Source organism: Cervus canadensis, chromosome 2, assembly GCF_019320065.1.
Source record: "Cervus canadensis isolate Bull #8, Minnesota chromosome 2, ASM1932006v1, whole genome shotgun sequence".
In the NCBI taxonomy this organism is placed as follows: domain Eukaryota; kingdom Metazoa; phylum Chordata; class Mammalia; order Artiodactyla; family Cervidae; genus Cervus; species Cervus canadensis.
Genome location: NC_057387.1, coordinates 98,866,585 through 98,888,320, shown reverse-complemented (window position 1 = coordinate 98,888,320; position 21,736 = coordinate 98,866,585). Strand labels below are relative to the sequence as shown.

The 21,736-nt window shown below is 38.7% G+C and overlaps 1 protein-coding gene across 4 annotated transcripts in view; it reads right to left on the bottom strand.

The window, feature by feature from the left end:
* Positions 1-21,736, bottom strand: part of HIVEP3 (HIVEP zinc finger 3) — a 541,174-nt gene that overhangs the window by 424,637 nt on the left and 94,801 nt on the right. The window lies entirely within an intron of this gene.

Below are 21,736 nucleotides of genomic sequence, written 5' to 3'. Positions count from 1 at the left end.
CAAGTGTTTCAGAGTTAACTGGTCTTTGTAGTGACCAACCTGAATCATTTTGACTGTAATTGAAGCATAGTCTCTCTGGCTGTATCTTTAGCAGGTTCAGTGTGACTCACCATTTCAGTCTCACCTCACTCTGTTCTCCTAGCTAAAATTAAACCCCATCTCTCTGGACTGTGGTGTAAAAGTTGTTTCTCAAACCTTTAATTATGCTGCTTTATTCTTTAGACTTCAGAGACAAGCCTCCCAGAGCTGATGTAGTTCAAAGGTTATTCCACTAAGCCATGCATGTGATGCTTCACTCCTGTCGGCTGTTTCTACTCTGGAGTTTTGCGTTTGGGGGAGAGAAAATTGGGCTTAGATATTTACTCCTTCCTTCTCCTCCAAAAAAAAACCCAAAACCAAAACAAAACCCCATATGTACATGACTGAAACAATAGTGGCAGACCCAGAGAAAGATGCCATCAACAAAGCCAAAATTTTGAAGAATGTGGGGAAGATATGAGGTCGATGAGAGATCTGTTAGGAAAGGCTGATTAGTGCTGATAAGTCCACGCATGATTCTCCCTAGGCCCCTTAAGAAGAACGTGCACAGACTGCCAGAAAAGGGTCCTGGAAAACCCCAAGCTCAGAGGATCAAAGGTCACATGAGGGTCACAGACATCAGCTCAGAGGCAAATGAAAGGACATTAGGAACTAGGAAGATTCTCTCCACACAGAACAGCAATTATTCCCTAACATCTTTGGAAAGTGGGAAGTTTGTCCCTAATATAGGAAAAAGTCAAAGTCTGAATAGAGACAGCACCCCATTTTATTTAGGTATCCCACACATACACACGCACACACACACACACACACACACACACACACACACACACAAAGATGAAGAAGACAGAAAAAAACAGAAGAAGAAAAATATTTACAGTCAAATAAGACACAAGTCATAACAGAGACATCCAGAACAGCCTATATTAGTCTAATAGAAGTACTGGAAGGAGATGACATCATTAAGAAAGGGGAACAGCAACAATCAAGGGAGAAATAGAAGACCATTTCCTCGAGCTGATGAGACTGGAGGCCTTAGATCATATGGGTCTATCGAGTGCTGAGTAGCAGGAATACTGAAAGAATATACAATTCTAGATGCAGTCTCTGACTCCAAGAACAAAAAGAAACAACTACAGGCTTCCTGATAGAGGAGAAAAATCAGGTTGCTTAGAAGGAAAGAAAATCAGACTGACAGCATACCTCACATCTGCAACACGAGGCTAAAAGACAGTGGCACGATTTTTATAAAATTCTCAGGAAATCTTATTGTAACTCAAGAATTCAACCATCTGCCAAATTATAATTTCTCTCACATGTGATGACAAAAGAAAGGCATGTTCAAAGACACAGTAATATCCTTTATTAAATTAAAGAAAAAAAAGATTACTTGAATATCTGTTCCAGCCAATGGAAAAAATAAGCCAGAATAATAAACTCAAGAAAAAAGATATTATATAAGAAAATGTAATGAATAAAGCCAATAAAATGTATGGTTAAGTACAAATACAATTGATAATGTGGTAGTAAAGTTTAATTGTTAACATAAGATAGGTAGAAATAAAGAGAGGACTAGAGAAAGAAATCAAGAAATCTGGAATTAAATTTCCATATGATTTCATCCAAAAAACTGGAAAATCTCAATGGAGATGGGTAAGTAAAATCACACACAAAAAAAAATAGGGTGGGAGGATCATTATGGAAGGCAATTACAACTCCATTTATCACCTCTCTTCCCAAGACCACATTAAAATGTAATCAAGAATTTTTTAAGTTCAAATACACAATGAGAAAGAAAAGAGTAGAAGAGCCATTAGCCAAGAAAATTGAAAAAGAAGACTAGAGAGGAACTGAATTTATCAGCTATGAGTATCTACTTAAATGCTACAATAAATAAAATAATATAGCACAATTGCAGAAACCTAAAAATGGATGATGGAATTGAATAAAGTTAAGAAACAGCTTCAAGTATAGTGTTTGCTATGTGATAGGTGATAAAAACTGAATTTTAAATCAATGGGAGGAAAAAAATGTATTGTTCAATAAACAGTGTCAGTGTGGTGTTCGGTATTGCTTCTAACTTATACCTTATACAAAATATATTCTGTTTCCACACATACACACACACACAATACTGCAAGGAAAAACAGGTGCTATAAATCATATAAATCATAGAATGTTATAAAGTTGCTGGGTTTTTTTTTCCTAATAGTGGAAAGAATAGAAAAATAGTGGTTATTCAATCTATTTAAATACCATTGTGGTAGGCTACATAACGGCCCCCCAAAGACTTTCACTTATGTAAACTGACTATTACCTTATATGGCAAAAGATGTATCTAATTGAAGGCTCCTGAGATGGGAAGGTTATCCTGGATCATCTGGGAAGGTACTAAAAATAATCCGAGTAGCCTTATAAGGGGGAGGCAGAAAAAGGAAACAATAATCAAAACAAAAAGACAACCCACAGATGGGGAAAAAAATGTTTGCAAATGTCATGACCAATAAGCGATTAGTCTCCAAAATCTACAAACAGTTTATGATACTTAACAGCATCAAAACAAACAGCCCACTCAAAAAATGGGCAGAAGAACTGAATAGACATTTCTCCAATGAGGACATATAAATGGCCAATAGACACAAGAGATGTTCAACATTGCTAATTACTAGAGAAATGCAAACCAAAACTACAATGAGATATCACCTCACACCAGTCAGAATAGCTATCATCAAAAAATGCACAACAAAAGCTGGAGAGCATGTGGAGAAAAGGGAATCCTCCTGCACTGTTGGTACAGCCACTATAGAGAACAGTATGGTGGTTCCTTAAAAAAACTAAAATCAGACCTACCATATGACCTTTCAATCCCACTCCTGAGCATATATCCAGAAAAAAGCATGATCAGAAAGGATACATGCACCCCAATATTCATTGCAGCACTCTTTACAATAGCCAAGACCTGAAAGCAACTTAAGTGTCCATCAACAGAGGAATGGATAAAGAAGATGTGGTACATATACACAATGGGATATTACTCAACCGTTAAAAAGGATGAAATAATGCCAACTGCAGCAACATGGATGGACCTACAGAGTGTCATACTGTATGAAGTAAGTCAGGAAGAGAAGGAAAAATATATGACATTCCTTATATATGGAATCTAAAAAGAAATAATACAAATTAACTTACTTGCAAAACAGAAAAGAGACTCACAGACTTAGAAAACGAACTTATGGTTTCTGGGTGGGGAGGATAGTTAGGGAGTTTGGGATGGACATGTACACACTGCTATATTCAAAATGGATAACCCAAAAGGGCCTACTGTATAGCACATGGAACAATGGAACTCTGCTCAATGTTACGGGACAGTCTGGATGGGAAGGGAGTTTGAGGGAGAATGGATACACGTCTATGTATGGCTGAGTTTCTTGGCTGTTCATGTGAAACTACCACAACATTGTTAATTGGCTATACTTCAATATAACATGGGCTTCCTTGGTGGCTCAGACAGTAAAGAATTCACCTGCAATGCAGGAGACCTGGGTTCAATTCCTGGGTTGGGAAGATCCCCTGGAGGAGGGTAGGCCACATACTCCAGCATTCTTGCCTGGAGAATCCCCATGGACAGAGGAGTCTGGTGGGCTACCAGTCCATGGGGTCGCAAAGAGTCAGACACAACTGAGTGACTAAGCGCACACACACACAATATAACATTAAAAGTTTAAAGTTTGAAACATAAATAAAGCACATGAATGATTTTTAAAAAAAAGAAAGAAAAAGAGAGAGGGAGGCAGAAGGCAGAGAGGAGAAGAAATGTGACCACAGGGGCCAAGATTGGCACGAATCAGCTACAAACCAAGGAAACCCAGAAGCACCAGAAGCTGAAAGAGGCAAGGAACAGATCCCCCCCTTAGAGGCTCTGGAGGAAGCGCAGCCATGCTGACACCTTGATCTTAGCCCAGTGAAACTGATTTCATATTTCTGGACTCCAGAATTCTAAGGAAATAAAATATTGTTTTAAGCCCCAAAGTCTGTGGTCATTTGTTATAGGAGCGCTAGGAAACTAATACATCTACCATGATGAGAGACAGTACTTCCTAGAGATTAAAATAATTATTATTACCAGCAACAATACTTACTGTGTGCCTGGCATTGTTAAATTATATATAAATCTAATCTCATTTAATTTGCATGCAAGGTGGCAATAGAGAGTTGTAGTTAATATGGCTCCACCACTTAGTAGCAGGTATGCCTGGGAAAGCTATATAACCTTCTAATGCTGCTTTGTCTCATCCATAAAGTAGAGGTGGTACCTAACTGTCAGGGTGGTTGAGGATAAAGTGAAACTATCTATGTAAAGGACTTAGAACACTGCCTGGCAATAAAAACTCCACAAATAATAATTAATAATGAGAAAGTTCTTCCTTATGCCAGGCAGCAGTCTGTCTCCCAGAGCATCTCTCATTGATTCTAGTTCTTCCCTTTGGATACTTATAGAACAAAGGTCTCTCCAAACCACCTGACTATCAATCAAATATCTAAAGATAATGATCATTTCATTAAGAGTCTCAGCTTTGGGAACTTCCCTGGTGGTCCACACTCCCAATGCAGGGGGCCCATGTTCGGTCCATGGTCAGGGAACTAACTAGATCCCACATGCCACAACTAAAAGACCTCACATGCCGCAGCAAAGACTGAAGATCCTGTGTGCCACAACTAAGTCCTGGTACAGCCAAGTAAATAAATTAAAAAAAAAATTTTTTTAAGAGTCTCAGCTTCTCCAGACTGAAAGTAACTAATGCCTTCAATCACTGCTCTTGTGAATTCATCAAAGTTCCTTTCTCATCCTGACCACCTCCTCTGGACATATTCTTGTATATCTTTAGATAAGATCCCAGACTTATCACCATTCTTGTTCTAGAACAGCAGTTGGCAAACTAGCCCTCCATGTAGGTTATATTTTTTAACAGTCTATGAGCTAAGAATGGTGTTTACATTTTTTAAGGATTGTAAAAAAAAAAGAATTTTCCATATAAACTATATATGGCCTGCAAAGTTGAAAATATTTATTATGTGGCCTTTTTCAGAAAAAGTTTACCAATTCCTGTTCTAAAAGATCCTATACTTCTATCAATACAGTGTAAGATTACCCAAGACATTTGTGCAAACAAAAAAGTCTTTTGCACTCTTGTATCATACCAACTTAACTGTAAGGCTGCTAATTGTTCAGTCAGTACCCATTCTCTCTCCCCTTCTTACCTAGTAATAAAAATCTTAGCTAGGAATATGGCTACCAGTTTAATACTACATTTCCCAGTCTCCCTTGTCATAAGGTGTGGCCAAGAGGCAAAGTTCTAGCCAATGGGATGTAACCAGACATGACTAGTGTAATTTTCTAGTTCTGCTCTTAAAGGGGAGGACCATGCCCTTCCCTTTCCCCTTTGCCATTGGGTGGAAGGTGGATCTGACAGTCCTGTGATTGAAGGGTAGCAGAGCAACAACATAGAAGGATCAAGGGTCTCTGGTGCTACCATTTTACCCAATACTGCTTATTCTCAGTCTGAGAGAGAAATAAACTTGTAGTTTACTTAAGCCATTGTTACTTTAGGTCTTTGTGACAGCAAGTGAATCTATGCCCTAACCAATACAACTATCAATTTTAACTCCCGAGTATTTTTTATATTTGTGGCCAGTAAGACACACATCTCCTCCATTCTGCAATCATGCAGTTAATTTTCTGGACACCATCACAAGACCTTGCATTGACCTTGTAAGAATCAGTCTATCATTTCACCCTGACACCTGGGACCCAATTCTGTCATCCAAAGTAGCTACTGTCCCTTCTAATTTCATGTCATTTTTCAAGAAGCACTTTAGGTGTGGCACTCTAACTAAACACAGTGCTTATCAAAGTACCTGATCAATGTTCAGTGTAATATAATGGAGAAGACTGTGACCTCAGTTTGTGGGGAAGAAAATAACAGATTAAACTAAGGTCAAATGAAGGAGAAGGTGTGGAGGATGTAGACAAGCAGCTATGAGGAGCTTACTGTGTTCCAGGCACTCTTCTGTGAACTTCCTCAGTGTTATTTATTAAATATTTCACTGATTCATTCATTCACTCATTCATTTTTAAAGTACTAATTTTAATTTTTTGAAATAGTAACTACTAATACCCCAGTTGGGGCAGAAAACTATTATCCATAAACACTGATGAAAACAGAGCCCATCCAAACCTCTCTTTATCTAAGACCATAGGCACCTACCCTGTCTTTGCACACCTAAAGAGTTTATTGCTGCCTTTCCTTGCAAGATTTAGAGTCAAAGATAAAAATACCCCAAGCACCAAACTCAGGAACTGTTCAGTGTAGAACAGCGGACAGTATTTTCAGAAACCTCTACCATTTTAAGACAGGTGAGAAGTAAGTACATGTTGGCCTTTTGCAAAGCAGGATGGCAGAAAGACAGAGTGTGCGGGCTCTGAGTAATGTCAGACTATATGGATTCAAACCCTCTGGGTTGGAGCCAACTGCTTAATCCTTTCCTGCCTCAGGTTTCCTTATCTGCAAAATAGGGACATGTTATTCTTACCAAACAATCTCCAAGGCAGATTTCCACCCCCTTTTGTGCAGATGATGAATATGATCATGAATATGTCCTTGTCCAAAGGTAATCATCCAGTAAAATGTCAGCATGAGGCTTAAACCTTAGGTCCTTTTGGTTCCCACCTTGTGCCCATATGATCAAAGAGAAAGATAGAAAATAAAGTTACTGAATCATGCTGAAAAAGATGACCTGCCCACCAGAAGGAAGGTCAGAAAACTCTTAATGTGGTACTTATGAGAGACAACTGAGGATAATGGGGGTTTTCTTCTAAATTCCTTCAGAGCTTTCATTGCTTAGAGTGGAATAACACCCTAGAATGGTGTTAAAAAAACAAAGTGCTGGCTCAAGACCCACTCCCTTTTTACAGTCATTCACCTGTCTGGGGATCTTGGTAGGGTGGTTTCCAATACATAAAAAACCAGCCAAGGTCAACATGCATCTTCTTTCTTGCTTCTGGTTACCTAAAAGTGCATTTTTCAGAATCTAAAGGCACACACAGGCAAAACAAACAAAACCTCAGGGCACTGGTTCTTAACCTTTCTTTTACCTCTTACACCTAAGATGTGAGAGGCACTATCTGGGACCTCAGTAACCAGGGAATAATATCGGAAAAGTTTCTAGTGCAAAAGGAGTGTAGTATAGCACAAAACAAACTTCTCAGACCTGGTGAGACCCTACTGCGGGCAGCCAGTAGCAAGGCATCCAGGGGCCCCAAATGGGTACTCTGAGTGCCAACTCAGCACTGAGACAGACCTCACAGCTCCCATTCCCTGTGACCACCTGGCTTCTGTTTGCATCTCCTGGCAACATCAACTCTACGTGTGTGTACAGGGCACAGGGTGGGGGAAAGGCTGTCTTTCAGCAACTCACAGCCCATCTAAGAATGCTGCAAGAACAAACAAGAGAAAGTCATAATAAAAAGCAAGTCAGAGTCTACAACCACACAAAGAATCTAACCAACTATAGAAGCAGGATGAGATATTTTGTTTAGACTGGAAAGAACTCTGACTAGCACAGATGGTGAGTAAATACCAGAAATTATATGCAACTTATTACATTCACCTGGGGTGAAAAACTCACATGCCTTCAGGGGCCCAGCAAACAACATAAGTGTGTGAAACAGTGTGGTAATAAGAGATCAGGCTTCCTTGCAAATCTAACTTCAATATAAATAAACAAAGGGCATGTAGGCTAGCACTGACATCAGAAGATGGACTGCTGGTTTGCAGCCCCTCCCCACAATGATCAAGTCAGTAAAAGAAAGAAGAGAAGGAAAAACTTTTCATCCCTCCATAGAAGGATAAAGAAAATTAGCTTTTCTCACAAAGCAGTTTTCTAAAAGAGATTTTTAGGTCATCATCACTTCCAAGACCTAGTTAAGACTGGATAAAAAGCCAAAGCAAGATATAGAAAGAGTTAAAGAACACCCCTCAAAACTGAATGTCTCCAGATGAGTTGAGTTAGATGGTCTGATCAGCAACTCTCATACTAACAGTTCAGTGAATCACCTGGGGGCCAACATAGCAATGAAAGATGTTCATCTACAAGTCTCATTTACAGTCGAAAGGTGTCTCCACACTGAAACAGAAGGAAAAGGAGCAGGGCACAAGGAACAACATAGCCCAAGGACTATATATGATTAGAACTGATTAGCTATAAACTGATTAGAACAAAATAAGTTCAAGATGGCAGACAAGTCAACTTCCACCAGACCTTGAATCCTCAGGATGCACTCTTCATAAGACATCAGCAAGCTAAATGACACAGCTGCCAGCACCATGACAGTTCCAAGACTGACCATCAAAGACCAAAAGGTGAGTGGGAGCCCAATTCCTGGAAATTTCCACTCCTTCCCACAAAATAGTTGGAATAATCCTCCCACTCATTAGCCTATGAAATTAACCAGTCCATAAAAACTAACCGTGTCATATTTTGGGGCCATACTCACCTTCTGAGCTGACCCACACTCTTGTTTGTGGAATGTATTTCTCTCTAAATAAACCGACTTCTTACCTATCACTTTGTCTCTTATTGAACCCTTTCTGAGATAAGACATTAAGAACCTGAGCTTCACCAAGTCCTGAAACCAGGTGTGTGATCTCAGTTAAAAGACTGTGGGTTCACTACTGTAAAGCAATCATCCTTCAACTAAAAATAAATAAATTTAAAAGAAAAAAAAAGACTATGGGTTCAAGTCCCAATCTGGGTTTTGGCTGGGTTTGAGTCTTGGCCAATGGCTTCAAGTATCAATCTGAGTTACACTGTCTCAATACTACTTTCTTATAACATAAAGGAGCCTTTACTCCTCGGGTTATTTCATCAAAAGCTCTCCCAACTTTTGGTTTTTATTATTTTGAAATAATTTTAGACTTATAGGAGAGCTATGACAATTACATAAAGAATCCCGACATACCCCTCACCCAGCTTTCCCTGATGTTAACATCTTACATAACCATAGTATCATGATCAAAACCAGAAAATGGATATGATACTATTAACTAGAATGCAGAGTTTTCTCTAATTTTGCCAGTTTTTCCACTAATGCCTATTTTCTGTTCCAGGGTTCAATCCAGGATCTGACACTACATTTGGTTGTCGTTTCGCTTTGATTTCCTTTGATCTGTGACTATTCCTAGTCTTTTCTTGTCTTTCTTTCCCTTGACACTTGAAGAGCACCAATCAGGTATTTTGTAGACTCTCAAAGTAGGTTTGTCTGATGTTTTCTCATGTTTAGACTGGAGTTACAGGGTTTTGGCCAGAGTACCGCAGAAGTGATATGCCTTCTCAGTACATCAGACTGGGGAAAGGAGGCATGATGTCAATATGTCTTATTACCAGTGATGTTAACCATGATCCTTTGGTAAAGCAGCATCTGCCAGGTATCTCCACTGTAAAGTTAATATTTTCCCCTTTGTAGTTAATAAACACAGCAAGAGAGTACTTTAAAACTTTGGAAATGGTCTTGCTACTCCTTAAAACTGTCACCCATTAATTTTAGCATCCTTCGGGTGAGGTATCTACAACAGTTATGACTATGGTATCCTAATGTGATTTTCTATTTCTCTCATCCCTCTACACTTAACTGGAATTCTTCTGTAAGGAAGAGTTATCCTTTCTACCTATAAAATAACAAGTTCATTCAACTTTTATTTTCATCAAATATGGACTCATGGATAGTTATTTTATTCTTTTGAGTTATGACCAAATTTTTAAAATTTCTTTCAGCTAAAATTGTCTCACCTTTGGCCATTGGAAGCTGTTTTATGTTGGTTCCTGTATTTGACACAATCCAGCTGTGGGTTATTTTGCTGTTGATTAGCACCACAAGATGCTCCACAATCATCTTGTATTTTGCCTGCTCAGTCCTGGAGTTTATTTTTCCAAGAATTCCTGGTTCCTCTTCTTGGATAATGGCATTTAGAAACCGAGACTTAAGCACTGAGTGTGCTCACTGCTACCAGAATGCACTGTTTCTAGGCCATCTTAGTGGTTGTCAGTCTGGCTAGAGGTTTATTAATTTCATTTATCTTTTCAAAAAACCAGCTTTTGGCTGATTAATAGTTCTGAATTGCTTTTCTGTTTTCAATTCATTGATTGCTGAACTTATTTTTATTATTTCCTTCCTTCTGATGGCTTTAGTTTTAATTTTTTCTTATTTCTCTAGTGTTGCTTTTTTTTAAGACAGATATTTCTATTACTAATTGGAGACCTCTCTTCTTTTCTAATATAAATCACTTAATACTATCATTTCCCACCTAAGCACTGTTTAGCTGCATCTCACAAATTTGACAAATCTGTTTAGCTGCATCTCACAAATTTACTTATATTTTCTTTTCATTCAGTTCAAAATATTTTTAATTCTTCTTCTTTGATACATAGGATATTTAGACCAATGTTGTTTGTTTTTCATATATTTGGGGATTTTCCAGACATATTTATATTTTGATTTCTGGTTTAATTCCACTATGATTCACAAACATACTTTCTGAAATTACTATTCTTTTAAAGTTGTTGAGGTTTGTTTCATGACCCAAAATATAGTATCCAATGGTGAATACCCCATGTGCGCTACAGAAAGATGTGTTGTTGGGTAGTGTTATATAAATGTCAATTAGGTAAAGTTGCTTGATAATGCTATTCAGATCAATATACTTTTATTGATATTCTTCCCATTTATTCCATAATTAACTAAGGAAAAAAGCACTGAAGTTTTCACGTTTAACTGTGAACTTGTCTAATTTGCTTTTTGATTCTATCAGCTTTTGCATTATGTGTTTCAGAGCTCTGTTGTTAAGTACATGTATATTTAGGGTTACTACTTCTTGGAAAATTGGGGCCTTTACAATTATTTAATGCCCCTTTTTATCCCTGAGAATAGTCCTTGTTCTGAAGTCTATTTTCTGATATTACTGGAACAACTCCAGCTTTATTTTAGTTAGCATTTGCACAGCATCCTGTTCTATACTCTTAATTTTAACCTGTCTTTATATTTGAAGTGAGATTCTTAGAGACAGTGTATAGTTTGTTCTTGCCTTTTTTATCCAATTTGATAATTCCTGTCTTCTAACAAGTGTGTTTATGCCATTCATACTCATAATGATTTTTTACATGGTTGGATAAAAACCTACTAATTTTGTTTCTTTCTTTCTTTTATCTGTTTTTTCTTCTTTCTTTTTCTGCATTCTTTTATTTGCCTGGTTTAAGGGTGGAATAAGGGAGGAAACACTGCCTGTTGTTCTGATTAAGACTTAGTCTTAGACAAGCACTGCATCACTGAGCCTTCTCAGTGATCCCACCCCTCCTCTGGGTTACTTCTGAATCCAGCATTTACATCTGCTCTTTTTCCAGGGGTCAAGAGTTGTTTTCCTGTGCCCTTGCTCCAGAAATGACAAGATTTCATCAGTACCCTAAGGGTAATAGTGTCCATCCCCTTATACACACACACACCACAATTTAAGGCTTTTGTTCACAGAAAAGAAGGGTCCGGGCAGAGTTTTCTTTCCCTCCCACAGCGGCTTTGTTCCCTGTGCAGCACAAGGGAGACTTTCTGTAGATGTTCCAAATCATTCCAGGGAGCTCATGGTGGGATTCATGGAAAAACGCCTATAAGAAGGCATGCCCCCCCTTTATTTGTGACCCTAGATTCATCTTCTCTTGCCAGTGTGCACTCAGCCAGACTCCACCTACTCAACCCTAGCTGAATTCTTACAAGGGTCTAGCTGGTTCTTGTACAGGTAAATCAGGGCTCGTGTCTTATTTCTTCCCGCAGATACCTGTCTCTTCCTAAATTCTGGTTTCCCAGCAACCTCAATACTTCAATATGTTCAAGAAAGGATGTGAATCTGCTGTTGGTTTATTTTTTTTTTTTTCATTGTAAGTTTGGAAGTAATTCTCTTTCTAGCTCTCTACATCTTTGAGTAGAAACCATAATCCTGCTTTGTTTAATGAAGTTCTTATGCATCTTCTGCAACAGCAAGCAGGAGAAGATATAGCAGGTAGTCAGGGTAAATCATTATCCTTTTGGTAACTTTCCTAAAGGACTTTAGAAATGGCATATGTCCCAGAAACACTTCCTGTTTTTTGAGAAATGTAAGGTGTAGGAAAATATCCCATAGTGGTTAAGTAAAACACAAATGATGTACTGATTCTTCATGAAGTATAAATTATAGATCAGTCAGCAGTAATCCAGGACAACTGCCTGGCTGAAAGCATCTACCAGTCTGCAATTGTCTGGCAAAGAATATGATGGTATACAACAAACTGCATGGATATCTAAGAATAAAGTAACTCAAAATGATTTCTAGCCCACTAAGCCAATTTCAGAATTTTTCATACATGTCACTATTCAGTGAGAAATATGACAGGTGACTAATTACTCAAAATGAGGCCAATGACAAAAATGTCATGCCTTGTTGATTATTTATTATATTTTCCCCAAAGGTGAGTCATTCCATTAACGATTAACTCCAAATTATTATTATTAACAATGATGGCAATGGAACAATATGATTTAGTGATCACTTATGACAAGCCAGACATATTACAAACTCTTTCTCATTTCATCATCACAAAAACTCAATGAGAGAAATAGAACTCAGAGGGGTTAAGAAAGTTGTCCATTACACAGGGCTAATATGTGCTAGAACCAGAATTCAAACCCAGGTCAGTCTTCAAAGATCTTGTTTTTAGCTTCTGAGTGAGACTGCCTTAGAAGGGTACGAGTTAAGATTTTGTGTGGCCCATTGAGTATTTCCTTCTCAAGGAAAAGGTTGGAAGAGGTTCACCCTTGCATAAAAACACGAAAGCATCAGAAATGTCATACAGGCTAATAGCAGTTGTCCAATCAGAAGGCTATTCAGTTTCGAAATGGTAATAAAGGACCAGTTGAGAGAAGATGACAACTGACCTTTATGAGGTTAGTTTGAAAGGAAGGTATAACTGTCCTCCACATTTTTTTAATTTCTCTCTGGCCATCTCCTTATTCATGTGTGTGTGTGTGTGTGTGTGTGTGTGTTGAATATTCTTCTCTTCCACATAACACTGCATTACAATGCAGTCGTCAGTATTTACTTACAGTCTTCTTGAAATTATATTTATCTATCTCAACCAAAACTATCTCTTAAGAATAAAGAGTTCAAAAACAAATAAAATATACAAAAATTTCAACTAAAAATCAATTGGTTCATTCAATAATAAAAATAAAGAATAAAGTGGCTTCCCTGGTGATCCAGTGGCTAAGAATCCCTCTTGCAAGGCAAGGGACACCCTTTCAATCTCTGGTCTGGGAAGATCCCACATGCTGCAGAGCAACTAAGCCCATGTTCCACAACTACTGAGCCCACACTACAGAGTCTGCAAGCCACAACTACTGAGCCACATGCTGCAACTACTGAAGCCTGCATGCCTGGAGCCTGTGCTCCAAAACAAGAAAAGCCACCACAACAAAAAGCCTGAACACCACAAAGAAGTGTAGCCCCTGCTCACCTCTGGAGAAAGCCTGAATGCAACAATGAAGTCCACCACAGTCAAAAAATAAAATAAGTAGATTATTTTTAAAATGTATAAAAAAATAAAGAATATGGGACGTCTACCATCTCTAATGAGGAGGCCTAACATGACATCCTGAACTTATCTTAGACATATGGAGTACAGCAACAGCACAGAAATGAGTTAGTTACAAAGATAATAATGCAAACAGCCACTACTAAATCTTCAGCTGGAAGAAGCAAGCTCCACACAAGCATAGTTCATCTTTACCTAATAAGCTTGTGCAAAACAAGATAGCAAGTGAAAAAAAAAAAAAAAAAAAAAAAAACAGTAAGAAGTAGTGACAATCACCAGACAAGGAAAGAAGAAGAGTTCCCCTCCAAAAAACAAAGAGCAGTAGCCATCAGGGGAATTTCACCCACGATGGAGAACTTCACCAGGTGGCCCTCCCAGAATCTGAGTGACAACACAAAGCAGTAACTGGCTCTTTCTGACCTTTCACAAGACACACATGGAAAATGAGGCTTCCCAGGTGGTGCTAGTGGTAAAGAATCTGCTTGCCAATTCAGGAGATGTAAGAGACACAGGTTCGATCCCTCAGTTGGGAAGATCCTCTGGAGAAGGGCATGGCAACCCACTCCAGTATTCTTGCCTGGAGAATCCCATGAACAAAGGAGCCTGGAGGGCTACAGTCTGTAGGACTGCAAAGAATCAGACACAACTGAAGCGAATTAGCATGCATGCAGGCATGGAAAATGAGTCTATTTAGACAACACATTGGGCAAACAGCCAGAGGCAACTGATTCAGGGGCCTCTGTCACCCCAAGCTCCACCTGGCTTCCCTGAGAGATGAAGATGGTGGGGGGTGAGGAGGAGATCATATCTCCACATATCTGTAATCCATTCACGACACACCAGTAAGTGGGCTGCCCACCAAGGCAAGCTCTGCAATAACATGTGTCAACAGGTACTCCGATCATGTTTGATTTACTCTATTTAAAAAGTTAGGAGAATATATAACACATCAGAGCAATATTTTCATCAAAAGAGGTTAATGTTCAAGCATTTTTTTCAGTTATGAAAAAAATTAACTCTTGGAATGCGTCCCTCCGTGAGGATGCAGAACCACCAGATATGAATACTTTGCCTTTTATTAAGCTGTCTGTCAAAACAGCCTACTATCTCAAAATATTGTTTTAAAATCTGAATCAACTTTATCAGTACTCACCATGGAGTTAAAGCATTAGATTGAATGACCATATGCTTCAATGCTGGGACCTTTTAGAGGTAAAGAGCGTTCTATTGTAATTACTCTGTAATAACAAGAATAAGCCAGGACTCTCCTAGGCTTCCCAGGTGGCTCAGTGGTAAAGAATCCTCCTGCCAATTCAGGAGACACAGGTTTGATCCCTGGGTTGGTAGGATCCCCTGGAGAAGGAAATGGCAACCCACTCCAGTGTTCTTGCCTGGAAAGTCACATGGATAGAGAAGCCTGGTAGATAACAGTCCATAGGGTTGCAAAAGAGTCAGACATGACTTCGTGACTAAACAACAACAGCTCCTAAGTAACCAAAACACTTGGTCACTCAGGTATGAGACCATATTCCCATATTAGAACAAGGAAACCTAAGTTCACCTATCTTCCTCTTTAAAAATAAAAATAAAATAATAGCAAGAAAGTAAAAACTGAAATATATAAAACAGAAAATAAAAAGTGTGCTCTTTACAACCCCTAGAATCTCATCCTCAGATATAACTTCCACTAACAGTCTGTCTTCCAGTCCTCCTCCACATGCAGAGGACAGAATTCCCAAACACTACTATCTGAGACCAGATGAATGAGTACCAAATGGCCAAAAATAGAAAATGTCTACCCCATACACTGAGTTCAGACAGGACCTACCCCTTTCCTGCACTTCTGGGGTTCAGCATATGATTTGGGCGATTTGAGGTCTAAACCATTGGGTGAATCACTTTTTACCCTGGGCATACAGTTGATTCAACTGTATGGTTCAATATGGTCATAGAATTCTTTTAGAGCCAATGAGGTACAAAGAAACTTTTACCTGGGCTTCGTTGAAGACTCGTTCTCTAGCTCACTCTCACATGTATTGAAACTGAAAGAATCTAAGGCCTTGACTTGCATTGTCCAAGATGGTAGCCACTAGGCACATGGAATGACTGAGATTTACATGCACATTACATGTCCAACTAGCCCCTTGGAATGGAACTAGTACAAATTGAGACATGATGTAAGTGTACAAGGCACACTGGACTTCAAAGACAATAGGAAAAAAGAACATAAAATATCTCACTAATAATTTTTGTTGATTACATGGTGAAGTGATGATGCATGTGGCTCATAGTGAACTACTAAACAGTGCTGATCTAAAATATTTGAATTCATGATAAAGCCAGGCCTAGTGGTAACCCTATCCATGGATTTTTCAGCTAAATGAACTAATGCATATTATGTAGCTTAAGTAAGTTTTGATTAGGCTTTCTAGGACTTGCCCTTGAAGGTCTTAACTGATAATGCATAGTCATATGAAGAAACATACTGTACATTCAGGAAACTTCTTTTTTCCATACTACTTGGCCTGTGGGATCCTAGTTCCCCAACCAGGGATTGAACCCATATCCCCTGCACTGGAAGCACAGAGTCTTAAACCACTGGACCAACCCTACTACTTACCCCAGTAGTCTCCAGGATACCACTCTTCACTGAATGAAGATCATGGGCACTTCTGTGCGCAAAGCGTTCCATACGTGGACCAGTCAGCCATTTTTTCTGTGAACACCACTGGATGTGCCCAGTGTATAGCACCAGCTTTCTTTCAGGTCCCTCAGCGTAATGCTCTTTCTTGTCTTGGGCCTTTGCACAAACTTTCCCTTCTGCCTGGAACATGCTGTCCTCTCATTTGCCTGTTCCCTCAGGTTGCAATTTAGTTGCCATCTCCTCAAAGGTAAGTTCCCTGGTCATTCAATTTAGAGAATATACCCTGTTCTTGCCTCTCACAACACCCCACCTTCTCTATATGTGTAGGGAAAAATATACGTTAATTTCTTAGATGTCTGTTTGACATCTACTTTCCCCCTCCCTGTTATACTATAACCTGAATTAGGGCATGTCATGGCTATGTGGTTCTTTTCATCCCTAGCACCTGGACACGTAGTAGGTGCTCAATAAACATTTTCTGACGTCCAGGCATGAATGTTAAAGGGAGCAGGAGAAACAGGAAGGCCAGGTGAAGGTGAAACAATGTGGTAAGGGAGCCTAGATAATCTAGTATAACCAAGCTAAGGAAAGTTTCTTTATGGTTCAGGCTGTCTAGTGGAACCACAAAGAAAGTAAGGATAAGAACCGACAAAGGAACAACAGGTCTGGAAGAATTTCAATAGTTAATAGCTCCCTGGACCTTCCCCTAAGCATAAAAGTAAATGATCAGAGACTCAAAAGGTGAAGTCTTCAGTACAAAGCATTCCTGAACTTCACACAACAAAAATTCTACCTAGGGTTTTGTTCTGTTTTAGAGACAATGTGATTCTTAGGCTCCTTTTTATAACCTGACTGCAAAAATATGGAAGGATCTAGGGTCTACTCTGAAAGCTCTCATCTGACTCTGCTCTAAGGACAAGATCACACTCTTGACCTCTGCTTGTGGAACTTCTCATGAGCCTGGTTGAAATGTTGACCTGGCCATATCCCAACCAGCCTTTTTGGACCCATAAAAGTAGAAAATATCTGCTCTTTTTCTGTTCACATTCTTGTTCTCCCATGGGATCTACCTTGCTTGGTTTACTCACCTTACTTTACTTGTCAGGGAAGGAGGATGGTTAGTTACTGAAACTCTTTAAGATTGATATATAAGCCTCTTAATTATTCCTTTGGACATGAGATCTCTCTAAATGAGAATGTCTCTTCATTTTGCTTTAATGAGATACATTTTTTTAAATTTACTTTTTATTGAAGGATAATTGCTTTACAGAATTTTGTTGTTTTCTGTCAAACTTCAACATGAATCAGCCATAGGTATACATACGTCCCCTCCCTTTTGAACCTGCCTCCCATTTCCCTTCCCATCCCACCCCTCTAAGTTGCTACACAGTCCCTGTTTGAGTTTCCTGAGCCATATTTTTTTTGAGCCATATTTTTAATGCATTACTTTTATTATGGAAAAGTGACAGACACAACAGAATTCATGTAATCTGTTATGATATAATCACAAGAGAAAAATGACGTTCTTAAACCAAGCACCCAATTTAAGATCTAGACTACTACCTTTGAAGTCCTCTGTATGGCCCTCCCTGGTTTCATATATTTTTTGAAATAATGCAAGCCACTTAATCAGTGAACTGCAAGAACCTCGGCTTAGATTAGAGGGGTGAGAACTTCGGAAGAGACTTGGTGCTGTCCACCCTGTGGGCGCTGATGAGTCTTCAGAAAGGTGGGAGCGCTACCATCTCTCAGAGGGAAAAAGAAGTGTTCCTCTTCTTTCTCTCTTTCTCCTCTCAACTTTTTAAAATCACATACCTCCTTTCTCTGCTGGAAGGACCAGGGAAGTCTACTTATAGAAGAAGCAGGTACAAAGCCCTGCAATTCTGTCTCCTCCCCTTTCTACCAGTTGGCTTTCATTAGGGATTACTAGGTATTTTTTCTTAATAAAATCAGATATGCACTAGGAAAGCAAACATCAGGATCATAGAGCTGGTAACCATTTATTTATTACATAAATATACAGATTTGATAGCTGGAAAATATTTTAAAGATAATTAAATCCAATCTTCTCATTTTATAGCTGAGAAAACCAAGGTACAGGACTTGACAAAGTCATTCAGCTAAACACATGTCTTTAGTCTCCAAATCATTATTTTTATTTCCTATTATTCAATTTCCATCATTGATAGATTTTCATTATTAAAAATTTGGTCACATCATTGACCACCTTACTTTAGTCTGAGGCACCTTGCCTGAACCAAGTATCAGCATTTTCACTTAGCAATATTAATAAAAAATAACTTTTGGGTGGTATATAAAAAGGGGATATATATTCATGTCAATGCAAAACATTTTATCTTATTCATAACAGCATTTCTGCTTTCAATAAAAAGTCAATGAATATTCTATCATACTTTTTTTACATCCTTACATTCTTCAATTTTATTTCTACTTCAAATAAAACACAAAATTGAGCTGAATCTTCAAAAATAAAGATACTTTAGCATACTTTTATAAGGTGAAGATGATAATCATTAAGTTTTTTGCCACACCAGGAACCTACCTTGCTACTACTTAATTAGTTAACCAAACATTTTGAATGACTATCAGGTGGCCAACACTGTTCCAGACATATATCTTCTTCAGGAAAAAAAATGTTTTCAATTTAAGATTTTTTAAGAATCCCTTTATTTATTCATTTGTTTATTTATCATATTCAACACATAATTTTACTTCTATTATTCTCCAGGCATTTTGGTAGGCACTGTTAAGAATAAAGCAGTACAGAAACAACTCTTAGAGAACATACAATCAACAGATAGAGGGACATGTTTACCTAAATAACTACAATATACAGAAGCCAAGCAGACAACGTAAATGCATGAAACAAGTTGAGTTTAAGGCAACAAGCAGTGAAGAAGAGAATGTTATTCTTTATTTTAGGAGAAAGAGTGAAAAAAGAGAAGATATAGAATGCGAGGATAGGAGGAAGCAGAGAGAGATGAAGTGGTGGGGAGAAGAGTGCGGAGGGAGAGGAGGGGAGAGAAAGGAGAGGAAAGGACCCGGACTGCGCCTTGAGTAACCCCGGAATTTCAACCCTGAGAGGTCACATGGAGGAGGTAGGTAGAGGGAGACCACTGTGATAGGAGAGAAGCCAGGAAAGCATGGTGTCCCAAAAGCCACAAGGCGAAAATGTTTCAAGATGGAGTAGAAGTTTAACTGTGTCAAATTTTGCTGAAAGCATCTACTGGATCTGACAACATTGAGGTCACTGGTGCCCTTGACAAGAGGAGTTTCAGCACTGTGGTGGAGTTGCAGACCAGGCTGAAACTCTTTGAAAAGCAGATAGAAAACAGGAAAATAGACGTAGCATGAAGGCAACTCTTTTAAGAAGTTTTACTCTGAAGGGAGCAAAGAAATCAGGCAATCATTAAAGTGGGACAAGCAATCAAGTAAGGTGGTTTTTAAAAGACAGTTGATATTAACAAATGCCAATAAACACATGAAATGATGCACAACACCATTAATCATTAGGGAAATGCAAATTAAAAAATACATTGAGGTACTACATCAGACACTTTAGGATGGCTACTATAAAAAAAAAAAAACAGAAAACAAAAAATGTTGGAAGGGATGTGGTGAAAATGGAACACTTGTGTACCATTGATGGGAATGTAAAATGGATGGTGCAGCCACTATGGAAAACAGAACAGCAGCTCTTCAAAAACTTTAAAATAGAAATATCACATGACTGGCAATTGCACTTCAGTATATATACCCAAAATAAATGAAAGTAAGGTATCTAAGAAATGTTTGTACATCCATATTTCATAGAAGCACTATCCACAATAGTTACAGTGTAGAAGCAACCAGTGTCCATTGATGGATGAATGGATAAGCCAAATGTGGTAAATACCTACAATGCAACATTATTCAGCCTTAAAAAAGGAAGAAAATACTGACCTATTTACCATATGGATGAATCCTGGGCCTATTATGCTAAGTGAAATAAACCAATCACAAAAAGACAAATACAGTATGATTCGAATTATATGAGATACTGAGAGTAGTCAAAACCATAGAGACAAAAAGTAAAACGGCAGTTTCCAGGAGATGGGGGGAGGGAGAATGATGTGCTATTGTTTAATATGGCCAGAGTTTCAGTTTCATAAATACAAAGAGTTATAGAGATGGATGGTGGTGAGAGTTGCACAACATTTTAAACGTATTTAATTCCACTAAACTTCACGCTTAAAATTGTCAAATGGTAAATTTTATGTTATGTACACTTTACCACAATAAAAAATGAAAGACAAAAAGACAGTTGCTATCAGATCAAGTTTGCCTACTGATTGGGATAATCTGGGAAAGATGAAAGTATTGATGGTGCTAGAAAGAGATGGACAAAGAAGGCAAATCGACCAAATCCTAGAGAAGGAGAATGGAATCCAGGCAGAGAGATGGAGAGGGAGTAGGAAAGAGGGAGAGGTGAAGGGAGAGATGGGGAGGAAGAGGCAGGGAGGGGGAGAGAGAGACAAAGGGAAGGAGGAAGAAAGAGAGGAACGGAGGGAGGGAGAGAAGGAGGAAGAAGGGGACAGAAAGTGAGGGAGAAAGAGTGGGGGAGAAAGAGAGAGGGGAAAAGAGAAGGAGGGAGGGGAGAGGGAGAAAGGAAGAAGGAGGGAAGAAAAGAAGGTAGGAAAGAAGAAAGGACGGTGGGATGGAGAGTTGATCTAAAGAGGGACACTTCTTCCATCGCACCATAAACAAGAAGGAAAACATGGTGATAAATGTGGTGGTGGAATAATGAGGGAGTTCCCATTTAACACCTTCTATTTTCTACCTAATATAAGGGAGGACACCATTTGAGAATAAGGAAGGAGGGTGAGTGAGAAACTGGCAGAGGCAGGAATAGATATGAAATAATCCCTTCAGAGAGTGAAAGAAGAAATCCCTCTAGAGAAACATGGTAGGAAGTGCAGAGCATCCAGCTATGATTTGGGATTACAAATTTAAGGCACAATCAGTCAACTCTATTCTTATTTACTCCAGCAAAGTTCAGCTACATGGAGAAGCCAAAAGTCACCTGTGCATTGTGAGATTCTGAGTTGTAGACCCAGGGTAGAGCCTGAGCTTCTGGGTTTCTAACAAGCTTGCAGGTAATGCCCCTACAACTGGATCACCTCACACTTTGAGTAACAAGGGACTACAGCCCATTCCTTTGTCATTTTCTTCTCAAGCACTTAAGTAGAGAGCAGGTCTGTCACCTCTAAGTCTCAAAATAACAAAAAAGTTAAATTAAAATGATAATAATTAAAAAGCAGGGAAGCATGGAGAAGATGGAGGAGCATCTGTACTGGAAATACCTTTTCTTGCCCCTCTTCTCCT